Source organism: Somniosus microcephalus, chromosome 7 (genome assembly GCF_052327205.1).
Source record: "Somniosus microcephalus isolate GS21.2 chromosome 7, FLI_Smic_1.0, whole genome shotgun sequence".
In the NCBI taxonomy this organism is placed as follows: domain Eukaryota; kingdom Metazoa; phylum Chordata; class Chondrichthyes; order Squaliformes; family Somniosidae; genus Somniosus; species Somniosus microcephalus.
The window spans coordinates 105,975,363-105,993,075 of record NC_140993.1 but is presented as its reverse complement, the minus strand read 5'-3'; the positions used below and the strand labels follow the sequence as shown (position 1 = coordinate 105,993,075).

The 17,713-nt window shown below is 47.6% G+C and overlaps 1 protein-coding gene across 1 annotated transcript in view; it reads left to right on the top strand.

The window, feature by feature from the left end:
- Positions 1-17,713, top strand: part of greb1l (GREB1 like retinoic acid receptor coactivator) — a 436,507-nt gene that overhangs the window by 295,353 nt on the left and 123,441 nt on the right. The gene's annotated exons all lie outside the window — the stretch shown is intronic.

Here is a 17,713-nt window from a genome sequence, read left to right as displayed (position 1 = left end):
GAAATGCAGTAACTATCAGTGACTTAGATTTACACCTAGCAGCAGGATCTCAGCTCAAGGGTCATGTATGAGTGTTGATACTGATAAGGGTTGCCGTTTCCAGAATGCCAATCATGAAGCAGTCCATAAGACCTCTAATGCTCCACCTGCTGGTGCAGTAATCGCTCAAACATGTAATCCTTGAGACAGTAGTGTGAATTGACTCATATGTGCTTTGCGCTAATGGATGGTGCCACAATGTAGTGGTGCATGGGTGATGGTCCTTGATGCCCCACACTGCTAAATTCCTAATTTTAATGGTGCCACTATGAGGAGGTGGCAGGTAGAGGCCATGTGCCTTCCAAAGGCCCAATTAGGGAGAATCATCACTGGTTTGCTGTCACATACTTCCTAGCAGCTGGTTCAGAATTCCATAGAAACAGATCACAAGCTGCCTCAACTGTCTAGAGACATTGCCAGGGAAACTATGATAGATAACATTCTAGTAAGTGTGCCGGGAAGCACCTTTTGGTTATGCATTCCAGAAGCAAATGCATGGATATCTTAAGAAAGGGACACTGGCGTAAGAAACACAGTATCTGAGAGTTTGCCATATTTCATCAGCAATATCGTATAACAAGTGGACCCTTCAAAACAGAGTTGTCTCCATGATCTTTGAGAAATGGAGAACATCAGAAGTTAACCTGTTTACCTTGGTTCAAAACATATTGCACAAGTTCTGCTCCAGGAGACCGGGTCCCAGTGCTTGGACAAGTCCAACTATTCTACTGGAAGTTTCTTGCAGTTTTCTTGATTCCCAAGGTGATTTGAGAGGCCAACAGGGAAAGTCTCAGATTAATTCTTGCTTTGACTGAGAAAAGCATAGTTCTAACCCTTCACCAAACTTGACTGCATATAGTGATACCACGATTCCTGGCCAGAATGGAGATGATTGGGTAATTCCCCTGTCAGTCACGCCTGGAGACCACATTGCTGTAAGTGACTGGGATTGATTTTACGTATATAATTTGTATGTAGCTATCCTCCACTCACTGCATTTTGCTGGAGAAATCATTCTGCTTTTATCGGGAGACGTTCTGTTTGCTGTTGTTCGTAGAGTATCTTTTAAAATATACTCTAGACCATTTGCTGTAGTGCGCTGTTTAAATAAATATTGTTTGCTTTTCTGTTTGCTGAGTAAATAGACTTTGCTGTAAAATAGACTGCTGTGAGTCCTGCTATAAGTTCCACCCTCCAATTCATTGGCTGACACAATGGTGGACTGAGAGGGAAATAAACTTGCAGGGCTACCGGGATAGAGCGGGGGAATGGGATTGACTCAATTGCTCTGCAGAGAGCTGGCATGGACTCGATGGGCCGAATGGCCTCCTTCTGTGCTGTTATGACTCTATGGCCTCGATTTTCTCGATCGATGCGGCTTAGGAGCGGGTCAGGTGGCTTCCGGGTTCCAGTCCCGCCCCCAACTACGTCCGGCCCATTGACATGATTTTTACGTCAATTGACCTTGTTAAGCCCGCACAGCGGGCTTGACGGCCAATTAAGACGAAGCTGGTCAGAAGACGTCATTTAATGACGCGTCAACTGCCGGTTTTCTTAAAGGGACCACACACAATTTTTTTTGACAGCTGATTTCTCAGTGTTTGACAGCATTGAGGTGCTGCAAACACTGACAATCACTGTGCAAAGGTGAGCTCTTGCACCAGGCTCTCCAGTGACTCCCTCCTTAGGCTAGAACAGATGGCAGCTGCAGGCGAGGTTACAGAGGTGATCTGCCACTGGTGAGAGTGGTTCTCCCAATGAGGTGGGACTACACATACAATTCAAAACTTGTTACCTACAGTAAAGTCTAACTGCATTAAAAATGAATTTCCCAACATTTTCTTACCTCTGAAACTCACCAGTACACCATTGGATCCTTCACACCACTTCTGCAGCTGTCATCAATGCAGAAACATTACAGCAGACTCACAACATGCCACACTTACCTGGCGTGGTGTCCGGACGCCAGGAAGCTTGAAGTAGAAGTGTCAAAATTGAAAAAGAGCCTGTTAACTGCCTGTTAACAACCTTTAACAGGCAGTTAAGTGGATATAATCCTCTTTCCGCCACTAGGTGTCGGGTCCATGCGCAAATCGGGGACCCGACACTTGGGAAGATTGATTGGAGGTGGGTTGACAGCGGGTTTCCTGCCCGCTGTCAATCTTTGCGATTTTGCCGGAGGTGCCGCCTCCAAACCCGCCCCCTGAGCGCCGGCAAAATTCCGGCCTATGACTATGTCAGAGACTACAGGAATTCCTTGCATTCAGATCTAGCTGAATTATATCTGATGACTTGGTTCTGATAAAAAGTAGACTAACCTCTCCAGATTTATCCTTTGTATCATGAAAATGCATCTAATCTCTTTTAAAACTTGAAAAGAAACATTATAACGAAGTTGATGTTTGTACTGCGCTATCAAGACCATTTCCTAGACTCAAACATCTATGAAGTAGTGCAAAGACTTACTTGAAGAATCAAAAGTTAGAATATATATGTGGCTAATTGCAGTATTTCATTTACATGTAAAATGGAGATTTTTTTAAAAAGCGGAACGTGCAGCAGCAACAGGGGAAGCTGACAGGAATTTTCAAAAGCTGTGGTATTCCCAGGGTACAGGGTGTCATCGATTGCACCCATGTGACAATAATAGTGAAGCACCTGTGTAACATTGTGTAAGATGAACAGCAGTAAGCCATGCTACAGAATGAAGAGGATAACAAGGAGTTAGCAGAAACTTGTGCCAGACCCGGATGATCCTACTTGCATGTCAAGAATAGTCTGTTCTTTTCCACGACCTTTTTTCAGGCATCGCCTCTCATTTGTCCAGAGGCATCTGCAAGGAAAGATTGAGGCCAACATCAGAGCTATCTGCCTGCTCCTGTGCTTCCAGCCAAGTGGCCCCACTGGAGTTTGAGTGGCGACATTAAACACAGCTCTGCTTGAGCACAGAACATTGCACTCTCATGAGCTCTCAATCACTCACTTACGGTTCTTTGGAATCAATGTTCCCCCTAAGGTGTGCGGGCGCGTGGCCGAACACCAATCAGGAGGTCCCATGCAGGCTGCCTACCAGCTGCTGCCACTGGAAAAGATACCACGCATGCGTGGCCTTGCAGCAAATTTAAAGGGATTGCACACTGAAAAAAAATTAGAGGCAACATTGTTTGGAATCCGTCTCCAAGTGCGTTGAAGCCCGCCATTATTGCATCATGGAGTATGGACCTCAGCATCTCTACAGCAATAGTGGGACCATTCATAAGAGGTGCTGCAGCTGTGCTTACTGCCAGTGTGCCCAAGATCTCCTCTGCAGATACCACTGATGCTGCATGCTGCTTAGTTGTAGTCTGTAGAGCAGAGAAACTTGTGGCACAACATCCCTTAGCTGTATACCAACTGTTTGCATTGTACTCTTATTTGTGTTCTTGAAATATCCTTGATTGCATAGCTGGCTCCATGAATTAACTCAGCAGGGTCTGTGTCATAATATGCATTTTCTGAACAATCGCCAGCCCCATTTTTAACCACCACCTCGGCTCCTTTCATACCTGTGAAAATTGACTCATAACTTCCAAATTAGTAAATGTTTGCAGAGTGTGTATCTCTGGTTTGGTGTGTGCTTGATGCGACTGAGTGCTTTTGCTGAGATGGCTCATCTTGCAGCTCCTGGGATTGTGGCATGTCTTTAAAACGAAGAAGAAAGGGCTCATGATACAGAGTGCATTGTCTGGAATGCTCTTGTTGCTGTGCAGTACATGGCATATTTTGCAGTGTAACGTAGTCACTGCTTTACACCTGCTGAAACACATGCCATAATAATTATACAAACCTGGAGTGTATTCCTCTGCATGTCGCCCACTTTCTGTACAGCTTCCTACCTAATGAGCTTCGTGATAACATCTTTGAAGGGAGTGAGAGGTTTGGCGTGCTGAATCCCTCCACTGATCTGTGCTTTCTGCCTTCTGTTGAAAGCAGCTTCTTTTCTCTAAGGAGAAAGTAAATATACACTGAGTGACTATTTTGTGCTGTGTATTTTAGGCGGCCACATAGTTTTATTGCCTTAAGCATAGCTTGCCTAAATGTAACGCATTTTGCTTGTGAAAATGTTTGAGAACTGATTGAATGCAATGTAATTGCCAGTTATATGTGTGAATAATGATAGCCCATCATCACTTTTTCCCAGCTGCATCATTCTAAGTCCTTTTCTGACCCACCTCTTAGTTCTCTTTGTCTTGCATTTACAGCAGGATACTAGGTCACTTTGGGTTACATATACTAAGGTACTCAAGCAAGCTGCTGTGACATCGGTAACTTACTTTGATTGTCATCAGTGGCTACATATATGACAATGTCAATACATGAGGGAATTTATTTATTCACATTCATTCTCATTTCCCACTTTGGCACTTACAATCAAGTTAAACATCTGGATATTTTTCCAGTGTTCCCTGTGTTGACCTTCTGTAAAACTGCCAATGTTATGTGAATGGTGCACTGTTATTGCTGCCACCTGGGACGAGTAGGGCAGTCCCAACCACCATTTCACAGGCGCTGGCTTGTTTCTTGTTGTGTATGTACCTTTAAGAGAAGAACTGATTCTATACTGCAGTACCGGCAGTGACCACCCCTGTATATAAAGCCATAGCAGGCTTCTGTACGTCAGTCTTAAGTTACCCTCTGTTCAGGGATTGCCTGCCTCTCTTCCGCGGCCATGTTCGCGCCCGGGTGGCCCTGGAGATGGAGCACGCGGTGTCCGCCGGTGCGCTTGAGTATTTCCGCGACCGGTGGGCCGCGGGGACTGGAGTGCATCATCAACACGGATAACCAAATTTTAATTTGATTTGTTAAGCTTTCGTTGAACTTTTGTTTATTTACAGTCGAATTGGGTTTTTTTGGGTCCAAATAAAAGAGTACCCTCTGTTCAGGGATTGCCTGCCTCTCTTCCGCGGCCATGTTCGCGCCTGGGTGGCCCTGGAGATGGAGCACGCGGTGTCCGCCGGTGCGCTTGAGTATTTCCGCGACCGGTGGGCGCCGCGGGGACTGGAGTGCATCATCAACACGGAAAACCAAATTTTAATTTGATTTGTTAAGCTTTAGTTGAACTTTTGTTTATTTACAGTCGAATTGGTTTTTTTTTTGGGTCCAAATAAAAGAGTACCCTCTGTTCAGGGATTGCCTGCCTCTCTTCCGCGGCCATGTTCGCGCCTGGGTGGCCCTGGAGATGGAGCACGCGGTGTCCGCCGGCGCGCTTGAGTATTTCCGCGACCGGTGGGCGCCGCGGGGACTGGAGTGCATCATCAACCCGGATAACCAAATTTTAATACGATTTGTTAAGTTTTAGTTGAACTTTTGTTTACAGTCAATTTGTTTTTTTTTTGGTACGAACAAAAAGAGTACCCTCTGTTCAGGGATTGCCTGCATCTCTTCCGCGGCCATGTTCGCGCCCGGGTGGCCCTGGAGATGGAGCACGCGGTGTCCGCCGGTGCGCTTGAGTATTTCCGCGACCGATGGGCGCCGCGGGGACTGGAGTGCATCATCAACACAGAAAACCAAATTTTAATTTGATTTGTTAAGCTTTAGTTGAACTTTTGTTTATTTACAGTTGAATTGGGTTTTTTTTTTTGGGTCCAAATAAAAGAGTACCCTCTGTTCAGGGATTGCCTGCCTCTCTTCCGCGGCCATGTTCGCGCCTGGGTGGCCCTGGAGATGGAGCACGCAGTGTCCGCCGGCGCGCTTGAGTATTTCCGCGACCGGTGGGCGCCGCGGGGACTGGAGTGCATCATCAACCCGGATAACCAAATTTTAATACGATTTGTTAAGTTTTAGTTGAACTTTTGTTTACAGTCAATTTGTTTTTTTTTTGGTACGAACAAAAAGAGTACCCTCTGTTCAGGGATTGCCTGCCTCTCTTCCGCGGCCATGTTCGCGCCCGGGTGGCCCTGGAGATGGAGCACGCGGTGTCCGCCGGTGCGCTTGAGTATTTCCGCGACCGATGGGCGCCGCGGGGACTGGAGTGCATCATCAACACAGAAAACCAAATTTTAATTTGATTTGTTAAGCTTTAGTTGAACTTTTGTTTATTTACAGTTGAATTGGGGTTTTTTTTTTGGGTCCAAATAAAAGAGTACCCTCTGTTCAGGGATTGCCTGCCTCTCTTCCGCGGCCATGTTCGCGCCTGGGTGGCCCTGGAGATGGAGCACGCAGTGTCCGCCGGCGCGCTTGAGTATTTCCGCGACCGGTGGGCGCCGCGGGGACTGGAGTGCATCATCAACCCGGATAACCAAATTTTAATACGATTTGTTAAGTTTTAGTTGAACTTTTGTTTACAGTCAATTTGTTTTTTTTTTGGTACGAACAAAAAGAGTACCCTCTGTTCAGGGATTGCCTGCCTCTCTTCCGCGGCCATGTTCGCGCCCGGGTGGCCCTGGAGATGGAGCACGCGGTGTCCGCCGGCGCGCTTGAGTATTTCCGCGACCGGTGGGCGCCGCGGGGACTGGAGTGCATTATCAACCCGGAAAACCAAATTTTAATTTGATTTGTTAAGTTTTAGTTGAACTTTTGTTTGTTTACAGTCCAATTGGTTTTTTTTGGGTCCAAATAAAAGAGTACCCTCTGTTCAGTAAATACCTGTTATTATTGTTCTCCTGCAGTCCGTGTATTATTTATACTCGGACACTACATTGGCGATGAACAGGTTCGAACTCACCTGCAGTACTGCATCACCTCATGGGGATCTTTCCCTGAGAAGAAGCTTTTGGAGGTCGAAGTCAGAACAACAGGTGTCGACCGCGGGCAACCGGCCAAGGATCCGTCGGAGTTCGGAGAGTTGCAGGAGAGGCTGTGGAGAGCTGGGCTTGGCTCCCCAGTCAAGGTGTTCCAGCAAATCGTGCTGGTAGCAGGTAGTGCGCTGACCCTTCCAGACTGCGGCGGGCTCGAGCTCAATCGAGCGGCTCTGCAAAGGGGCCGTGCAGCATCGTCGGGAGGAAAAGAGAGAGAGAGAGAGGGTGGAGCGCACAGGGCACGGTCGGTGCTCAAGAACTGGGCAGCGTAGCGAAAATAAAACAAGGGGAAGGAAAAGTGAGACGTGCCGAAGCCGCGGGTCGCCGCCATTACCCTGCAGAACGCTAGGAGCAGCGTGGCAGCAAGGGGAAGAAGGAAAAGCGCGGGAGGCGCCATTTTATTCCATTGGGGAAGAAGGAAAAGCGCGGGAGGCGCCATTTTAATTCATTGGTGAAGAAGAAAAAGCGCGGGAGGCGCCATTTTATATCACCCAAGATGCCGAAAAGTGGCAGTATCACTGCTTTCGACAACGAGGTAGAAGACTGGACCACGTATGTGGAAAGAATTGAAGTGTACTGCAAGGCAAATGAGGTGGCCGATGGAAAGAAGGCGTCGGTATTATTAAATTTGATGGGCGCGAGAACGTACGGCCTATTGCGGAATTTAATTACCCCAGCTAAACCAATGGAGAAAAGTTTTGAGGAGATTGTTAATATCTTACAGGAACACCTAAACCCTACACCACTGCTGATAGCAGAAAGATTCAAGTTCCATAAAAGAAACCAGCACAAAGATGAGAGCAATGCTGACTATCTTACGGAACTACGCAAGTTATCGAAGCACTGCCAGTTCGGAGCAGGACTGGCAGACACCTTACGGGATAAGTTTGTCTGCGGGCTCCAGAGTGAAGGAACCCACAAACGACTACTTTCGGAAAAGGACCTGACGCTAGAACAGGCTTTCAGCGTGGCAGTATCCTATGAAGCAGCAGCACGGGGAGCTGCGGAAATACAACAGAAACCACAGGAATACAGCGCTAACGAAATGGCGTATGGAGCAGAAAAGTGCTATCGCTGTGGCAGAACAACCCATGATCAGAAGGACTGCTGGTTTAAGGACAAAGTATGCAGGCAATGTGGGAAAATGGGACACATAGCAAGAGTCTGCAGGTCGGGAAAGAAAACCAACACTACAAGAACTACTAAGGAAAAGTACAAGAAAGTAAAGAAATTGACAGACAGTAGTTCGGAAGATCAGGAGAGTGATAAGGACTCCGGGAGCAGGAGACTAAGTTGTCTAAAGTTACACAACGTGATCGCAAAGGAGGATCACCAAACCATTTGGGTCACCCTCGTGATAGCAGGGTCCCCAGTAAAGATGGAATTGGACACAGGATCAGCCCTAACTGTCATGAATCGACGAGACTATGAGCGGCTATTCTCACACATACCCTTGAAGGACACGTCCATTGTATTGAAGACATACACGGGGCAAAAAGTCTACCCCAGAGGAAAACTAAGGGTGCCAGTTGAATACAACGGCAAGGAAACACAGAAACTGTATCTATATATACTACCAGATGGAGGACCACCATTATTGGGACGTGAATGGATCCGAAAAATACAATTGGATTGGCATTCCTTTCAGGCGCTAACTGTGACTGATAAAAAGGATGATGACGTCACACCTGGACGACTGTCAAAGATTCTAACTGACGCGAAAGAGGTGTTCCAACAAGGACATGGGACTCCAAAAGGAGTAACGGCAACGATAAAAATCGAAGATAACGCAAACCCAAAATTTTTTAAGGCCAGACCGGTACCTTACGCGATCCGCCCAGCCATTGAAGCAGAGCTGGAGAGTCTGGAACATTCGGGTGTGCTGCCCAAGGTGGACTGGAGCGAGTGGGCCACACCCATCGTTCCTGTAATGAAGAAATCATTGAGCAGCACGCCTGGGGAATCGAAGAAGGTTTGCATCTGTGGGGACTTCAAGGTAACTGTGAACCCAGTCCTGCACACAGTACAATATCCACTTCCACAGATAGAAGATATTTTCGCCTCACTATCTGGAGGGAAACGCTTTACAAAGATTGATCTGGCCCAAGCGTATCTACAAATGGAGGTGGAAGAAGCATCTAGGAAATACCTCATGATAAACACTCACAAAGGCCTTTACCAGTACAATCGACTGGTATTCGGGGTAGCATCAGCCCCGGCTATTTGGCAGAGGGCGATGGAACAAGTCCTGCAAGGGATCCCGGGGACCCAGTGTTATTTGGACGACATCCTGGTTACGGGCGAAAATGACAGTGAACACCTTGCCAACCTGGAGCAGGTGCTCACGAGATTACAGGAATATGGGCTACGAGCCAACCGCCCCAAATGTGAGTTCTTCAGGAGACAAATCTCGTATTGTGGCCACATGATTGATGAGGAAGGGTTGCATAAGTCGCCGGACAAGATTGAGGCTGTAGTCAAGGCTCCAGCACCGGAAAATGTGTCGCAACTGAGGTCGTTCCTCGGGTTGGTGAACTACTACCATAAGTTCTTGCCGAATTTATCTACAATTCTGCACCCACTGAACGCCCTACTGCAAACTGGAGTAACATGGAAATGGAGTGATGAGTGTAAGCGTGCCTTTCAGAAATGTAAATGCCTAATCACTTCAAAAGAAGTATTGGCCCACTACAATCCAACACTACCGATTTGGTTAGCATGTGATGCGTCTCCCTACGGCATCAGAGCGGTGCTGTCACACAAATTCCTTGACGGTTCAGAGAGGCCAATAGCCTTTGCGTCGCGCTCGTTAACCTCAGCCGAGCGTAACTATGCCCAGATTGACAGGGAGGCCCTCAGCCTGGTGTGGGGGGTGAAGAAGTTCAATCACTATCTGCACGGGCAGAAATTCACCCTACTGACTGATCATCAGCCCCTGGTCTCCATTTTTAACCCAAAGAAGGGCGTTCTGGTGATGATGGCGCAACGGCTGCAAAGATGGTCACTTTTTCTAGGGGCACATCAGTACGACATAGAGTACAAGGGTACGAAACAGCATGGAAACGCTGATGGGCTGTCGCGCCTACCGTTGCCTACGGTAGAAGAAGCACCTGCAGTGGACCCTGTTGAGATATTCCATGCGACCATAGTCGAATGTCTACCTGTTACAAACTCAAGTATAGAGAAGGAAACCCGAAATGACCCGACACTCTCTCGGGTCTATGATTTGACGGTGAAGGGATGGCCAGCACATGGCGACTCACTGTTGCCAGCATTCTCGCCAAGGAGAGAACAGCTGTCAGTGTGCCGGGGGACCTTGATGTGTGGATCCCGAGTGGTAATTCCACCCAAGTTGAGAGATAGAGTGCTCAATGAGCTTCATGAGGGTCATCTGGGAGGGGTAAAAATGAAGAGCCTAGCCAGGGCGTTTGTGTGGTGGCCGGGAATCGATCAAGAAATCGAGGATATGACCAAGAGATGCACAGGATGCCAGAAGGTCCAAAACGCTCCACCACAGGCCCCGCTACATCCATGGGAGTGGCCCTCATCTCCATGGCAACGGGTACACATTGATTTCGCTGGTCCATTTATGGACTCAATGTTCCTAATCGCTGTGGACGCGCATTCGAAATGGCCAGAGGTCATCAAAATGTCCTCCACCACCACGGAGAAAACGATTGCAGTCCTACGGACCATCTTCGCCAGGAATGGGTTGCCAGAACAGATTTGCTCCGACAATGGGCCACAGTTTGTGTCCGAGGATTTCCGGAGGTTTCTGAGGAATAATGGGGTGAAACATTACACATCTGCCCCATATCATCCAGCCACAAATGGATTGGCTGAGAGGTTTGTTCAGACCTTTAAAAAGGCCATAAAGGCAATGTATAATGACGACATACCACTACAACACAAGGTGGATAATTTCTTGTTTGCGACACATGCAGTCACCAACCAAGCTCCAGCCGTACTGTTCTTCAACCGAAGGCTAAGATGTCGCCTGGATTTGCTCAAACCAAACATAAGACGAGATGTTGAGGATAAGCAATTCCAGCACATAAATGAGAAGCCAACCAGGAGCTTCAAGATAGGGCAACCAGTCTTGGCCCGCGACTACCGAACAGAAAAATGGCAGCCAGGAACGATATGCACACAGCAGGGACCACTAATGTACACAGTGGACGTTGGAGAGAGCATCGTGAGACGCCATGCTGACCAGATTCTAGAGTCACAGGAACAAGCCAAACCCATACCACGAGCAGGTGCACCTGGTAATCAACCCGAAGTACAGATTGCGTCTTCCTCAGAAGCAGTGGTATTGGAAGCTGACGAACCAACCAATGACAATGAGCCAGAATCAACTCCGCCACAAGAACAGGATACTCGAGAAAGGCGCTATCCAGTCCGGATCAGGAAGCCTCCTCAAAGACTGAACTTGTAAATGATTATTTCAGTTGATGTATATAGTACAGAGAAAATTGTAATTGTAATTAGTTATTATTTAGTTGTTAAATGAATGCTATGTACTGTTTATCTAAAAGGGGAGGAATTGTTGTGTATGTACCTTTAAGAGAAGAACTGATTCTAAAGTGCAGTACCGGCAGTGACCACCCCTGTATATAAAGCCATAGCAGGCTTCTGTACGTCAGTCTTAAGTTACCCTCTGTTCAGTAAAAACCTGTTATTATTGTTCTCCTGCAGTCCGTGTATTATTTATACTCGGACACTACTGGGACGAGTAGGGCAGTCCCAACCACCATTTCACAGGCGCTGGCTTGTTTCTCTCCTGTGCTTTTTTCAGGAATCCCTTTGGTACTTTTTTCTTAAGTCTCCCACTTCTGCGGCTTTTCCTTTGAAGTCTCTCCTTCCCTTTCTTTTTGTTTTTATGTCTGCATCACTCATGCTTTTCTTTAGCATCTCCACTCCTGCTTTATAAAATAAAAGTCTTGCTCCCTGACATTCAGAGACCCTTCTGATTCCCTCATTTTCCCATGGTGCTTCCCATATGGCAACTCCAATGCTGTGGGAAGTAAAGTGAAAAGAAAATTGTTCAAGAGGGAAAGGAAAAGTACAGAGGAAGAGAAGAAAGGCGAGAGAGAGACAGAGTCCAAAGTGAATGAGGTGACAGAAACCAAAGTGAGTAGGAAACAAAGACCTAAATGAGGATAGTGAAAAACCAAAGTGGAGAAGAGAGAGACAAGAGTGTGGTAGGTAGTGTGAAACCAAAGTGGAGGAGAGAGAGAAAAACATAGAAGTGTGGGAGAAAAGAGAAAAACAGAACTGAAGGAGGAGATCAAGATACAATTTTCAGGAGGATATAAGGCAGTTCAAAATTGTGAAGGAGGAAAGAGAAACAGAAGTGAAAAACAGAAGGGAGGATGGAAACATTTTTTGAAGATTTACCCCAGCTTAGCTATTTGGACATAAGAAGCTGAGATTATTTTTGTCGGATCCCAGCCCAAAATAGTTCTGAGAACTACCGAAACAGAGGGGTAGATTTTCCTGGAGCCGTCAGGCGGGGTTTCAGGCATGTTGGGGGGGGAAATCCCGAAATCGGGGGTCCCGATACCATCCCGCCCAAAACCCGCCTCCACGTAAGTTTCAAAGGAGGCGGGCACCCGCCCCGCACTGGGACCCGCCGACCCGAGGCGGGAAGGGATTAGTGCCAATTAACTGCCTGTTAACAGGTAGTTAACAGGCAGTTTTTAGCCTAATTCCTATTTTGAGGGGTGTCGTGTGGGATTCCCGACAGCTCCAAACCACGCCAGGTTCGAGCAGGCGGGCCGTCGGGTTGAAGGACTTGGAGGGGTCGCGATGTCGGTGTTCAGGTGAGTGATGGGTGCATAAGTGCAAAGGTAAGTGTGTTTGGTGTGTCTAAAGTGTGTAAAGAAGTTTAAGTTACTTAAGTGTGTTTGGTGTGTCTAAAGTGTGTAAAGAAGTTTAAATTACTTGTACTTACCTTAACAGCCTTTCTTCCTCTAGGTTTCGGGAGTCCATCACTCAGCCGGCAATGAAAGCAAAATGGCTGCGATCTGTCAAAAGTGACAGCCTTCAGCTTTCATTGCCGGTGACAGTTCTAACTGAGTCTGTGTAGAAGGACTCAGGTTAGAAGTCAGACTGTTAGTGTTTGACATCTTCAAACAGCTGTGAAACACTGATATTTCATCTGTCAAGAATTCTTGACAGATGAAATTTCAGTCTGTGACGTCACCTGTTGCCGGGTGGCCCTTAATTGGCCTGCTGAGCCCGCTGGGCGGGCTCAACAAGGTCAATCAAGGGAAAATCGCACGGATTGGCCAGACGTCGATGTAGGCGGGACTAAAACCCGAAAGTTGTAGTCCCGCCTCCTTCCCAACAGCTTCAGGAAAATCTACCCCAGAGAGTTTTGTCCAAATTTCTTGTCAAAAATCACAATTAGCTTGAGCACATTGAGTGTGGTTGAGCCATGCTTATGGGTAGGCCGTTGATGTTCCTACCATCATTTTGTCAGCAGTTGTGCCTGTGTGATAGTACAGTAGCAGAGTGGTTATGTTACTGGACTGGACAGGAAGCAAAGAGTTGGAATAAACAGGTCTTTTTCCGAGTGGCAGGCAGTGACTAGAGATGTACCGCAGGGATCGGTGCTAGGACCCCAGCTATTCACAATATATATTAATGATCTAGACGAGGGAACTAGATGTAATATCTCCCAAGTTTGCAGACGACACAAAGCTGGGTGGACATGTGTACTGTGAGGAGGATGCAGAGAAACTCCAGTATTATTTGGACAGGTTGGGTGAGTGGGTAGATGCATGGCAGATGCAGTATAATGTGGATAAATGCGAGGTTATCCACTTTGGTGACAAAAACAGGAAGGCAGATTATTATCTGAACGGCAATAGATTGGGAAAAGGGGAAGTGCAACGAGACCTGGGTGGCCTTGTGCACCTGTCGCTGAAGGTAAACATGCAGGTGTAGCAGGCGGTTAAGAAGGCAAATGGCATGTTGGCCTTCATAGCAAGAGGATTCGAGTACAGGAACAAGGATGTCTTGCTGCAGTTGTATAGGGCCTTGGTGAGACCACACCTTGAGTATTGTGTGCAGTTTTGGTCGCCTTATCTGAGGAAGGATGTTCTTGCCATGGAGGGAGTGCAGCGAAGATTCACCAGACTGATACCTGGGATGGCAGGAATGACATATGAAGAGAGATTGGGTCGATTAGGCTTATATTCGCTAGAGTTTAGAAGAATGAAAGGGGATCTCATTGAAACTTATAAAATTCTAACAGGACTAGACAGACTAGATGCAGGAAGGATGTTCCCGATGGCGGGGGAATCCAGAACCAGGGGTCACAGTCTAAGGATAAGGGGTAAGCCATTTAGGACTGAGATGAGGAGGAATTTCTTCACCCAGAGAGTGGTGAGCCTGTGGAATTCTCTACCACAGAAGGCAGTTGAGGCCAACTTATTGAATATATTCAAGAAGGAGTTGGATATATTTCTTAAGGCTAAAGGGATCAAGGGATATGGGGAGATACAGGGACAGGGTACTGAATTTGGATGATCAGCCATGATCTCATTAAATGGCGGAACAGGCTCGAGGGGTTGAATGGCCTACTCCTGCTCCTATCTTCTATGTTTCTATATTTCTAGTAATCTAGAGGCCTGGACTAATGATCCAAAGATGTGAGTTCAAATTCCACCACAGCAACTGGGGAATTTAAATTCAGTTAATTAAATAAATCTGGAATAAAAAGCTAGTATCAGTAATGGTGACCATGAAACTATCAGATTGTCGTAAAAACCCATCTGGTTCACTATTATCTCTTTAGGGAAGGCAATCTGCTGTCCTTACCTGGTCTGGCCTATATGTGAGTCCAGACCCACAGCAATATGGTTGACTCTTAACTGCCCACTGAACTGGCCTAGCAAGCCACTCAGTTGCACAAAAACCGCTACGAAAAACAATAATAAGAATAAAACTGGACGGACCACCCGGTATCGACCTAGGCACCGGCTCTGGACACGACAACGGCACACCCAGCCTAGTCGACCCCGCAAAGTCCTCCTCACTAACATCTGGGGACTTGCGCCAAAATTGGGAGTCCCACAGACTAGTCAAGCATCAGCCTGACATAGTCATACTCACTGTGTCCCAGACTCCTCTCATCACCATCCCTGGGTATGTCCTGTCCCACCGGCAGGACAGACCCACCAGAGGTGGCGGCACAGTGGTATACAGTCAGGAGGGAGTGGCGCTGGGAGTCGTCAACATTGACTCTGGACCCCATGAAGTCTCATGGCTGCAGGTCAAGCATGGGCAAGGAAACCTCCTGCTGACTTCAATATCCATCACCAAGAGTGGCTTGGTAGCACCACTACTGACCGAGCTGGCCGAGTCCTGAAGGACATAGCTGTGAGACTGGGCCTGCGGCAGGTGGTGTGAGAACCAACACGAGGGAAGAACCTACTTGACCTCGTCCTCACCAATCTACCTGTTGCAGATGCATCAGTCCATGACAGTATTTTTAGGAGTGCCCACTGCACAGTCCTTGTGGAGACGAAGTCCCATCTTGACACTGAGGACACCCTCCATCGTGTTGTGTGGCACTCCCACCGTAGTAAATGGGATAGATTCAGGACAGATCTAGCAGCTCAAAACTGGGCATCCATGAGGTGCTGTGGGCCATCAGCAGCAACAGAATTGTATTCCACCACAATCTGTAACCTCATGGCTGGGCATATCCCTCACTCTACCATTATCATCAAGCCAGGGGACAAACCCTGATTCAATGAGGAGTGCAGAAGAGCGGACCAGGAGCAGCACTAGGCGTACCTAAAAATGAGGTGCCAACCTGGGGAAGCTGCAACACAGGACTACATGCATGCTAAACAGCATGCTATAGACAGTGCTAAGCGATCCCACAACCAAAGGATCAGATCAAAGCTCTGCAGTCCTGCCACATCCAGTCATGAATGGTGATGGCTAATTAAACAACTAATGGAAGGAGGAGACTCCATGAATATCCCCATCCGCAATGATGGCGGAGCCCAGCACACGAATGCAAAGGACAAGACTGAGGCGTTTGCAACCATCTTCAGCCAGAAGTGCCAAGTGGATGATCCATCTCGGCCTCCTCCTGAGGTCCCCACCATCACAGAAACCAGTCTTCAGCCAATCCGATTCATTCCACGCAATATCAAGAAATGTCTGAGCGCACCAGATACAGCAAAGGCTGTAGGCCCCGACAACATCCCGGCTGTCGTGCTGAAGACTTGTGCTCCAGAACTAAGCGCAACTCTAGCCAAGCTGTTCCAGTATAGCTACAACACTGGCATCTACCTGACAATGTGGAAAACTGCCCAGGTATGTCCTGTCCACAAAAAGCAGGACGGATCCAACCCGGCCAATTACCGCCCCATCAGTCTTCTCTCAATTTTGAGCAAAGTGATGGAAGTTGTCGTCAACAGTGCTATCAAGCAACACTTACTCACCAATTAGCTGCTCACCAATGCTCAGTTTGGGTTCCACCAGGACCACTCGGCTCCAGACCTCATTACAGCCTTGGTCCAAACATGGACAAAAGAGCTGAATTCCAGAGGTGAGGTGAGAGTGACTGCCCTTGACATCAAGGCAGCATTTGACCCAGTGTGGCATCAAGGAACCCTAGTAAAATTGAAAGTCAATGAGAATCAGTGGGAAAACTCTCCACTGGTTGGATTCATATCTAGCACGAAGGAAGATGGTTGTGGTTGTTGGAGGTCAATCATCTCAGCTCCAGGCCATCGCTGCAGGAGTTCCTCAGGGCAGTGTCCAAGGCCCAACCATCTTCAGGTGCTTCATCAATGACTTTCCCTCCATCATAAGGTCAGAAGTGGGGATGTTTGCTGATGGCTGCACAGTGTTCAGCTCCATTTGCAACTCCTCAGGTATTGAAGCAGTCCAGGCCCGTGTGCAGCAAGACCGGACGACATTCATGCTTGGGCTGATAAGTGGCAAGTAACATTCGCACCACACAAGCGCAGGCAATGACTATCTCCAACAAATGAGAGTCTAACCACTGCCCCTTGACATTCAACAGCATTACCATCGCCAAATCCCCCACCATCAACATCCTGGGGGGGGTCACCATTGACCAGAAACGTAATTGGACCAGCCACATAAATACTGTGGCTACAAGAGCAGGTCAGAGGCTGGGTATTTTGCGGTGAGCATCTCACCTCCTGACACCGCAAAGCCTTTCCACCATCTACAAGTCACAAGTCCTTCATCGTCGCTGGGTCAAAACCAGGCACAAGTCAGGAGTGTGATGGAATACTCTCCACATGCTTGGATGAGTGCAGCTCCAACAACAGTCAAGAAACTCGACACCATCCAGGACAAAGCAGCCCGCTTGATTGGCACCCCATCTAAACATTCATTCCCTCCACCACCAGCGCACCGTGACTGCAGTGTGCACCATCTACAAGATGCACGGCAGCAACTCGTCAAGGCTTCTTCGACAGCACCTCCCAAACCCGTGACTTATAACAACAACAACAAGTAACTTGTATTTATATAACACTTTTAATGTAGTAAAACGTCCCAAGGCACTGCACAGGAGTATTATAAGACAAAAAATTTGACACTGAGCCACATAAGGAGAAATTAGGGCAAGTGCCCAAAAGCTTGGTTAAAGAGGTAGGTTTTAAGGTGCGTCTTAAAGGAGGAAAAAGAGGTAGCGAGGCGGAGAGGTATAGGCAGGGAATTCCAGAGCTTAGGGCCTAGGCAACAGAAGGCACGGCCACCAATGGTTGAGCGATTATAATCAGGGATGCTCAGGAGGGCACCTAAAAGGAGAAGGGCAGCAGGCGCATGGGAACACCATCACCTCCAAGTACCCCTCCAAGTCACACACCATCCTGACTTGGAAGTATATCGCC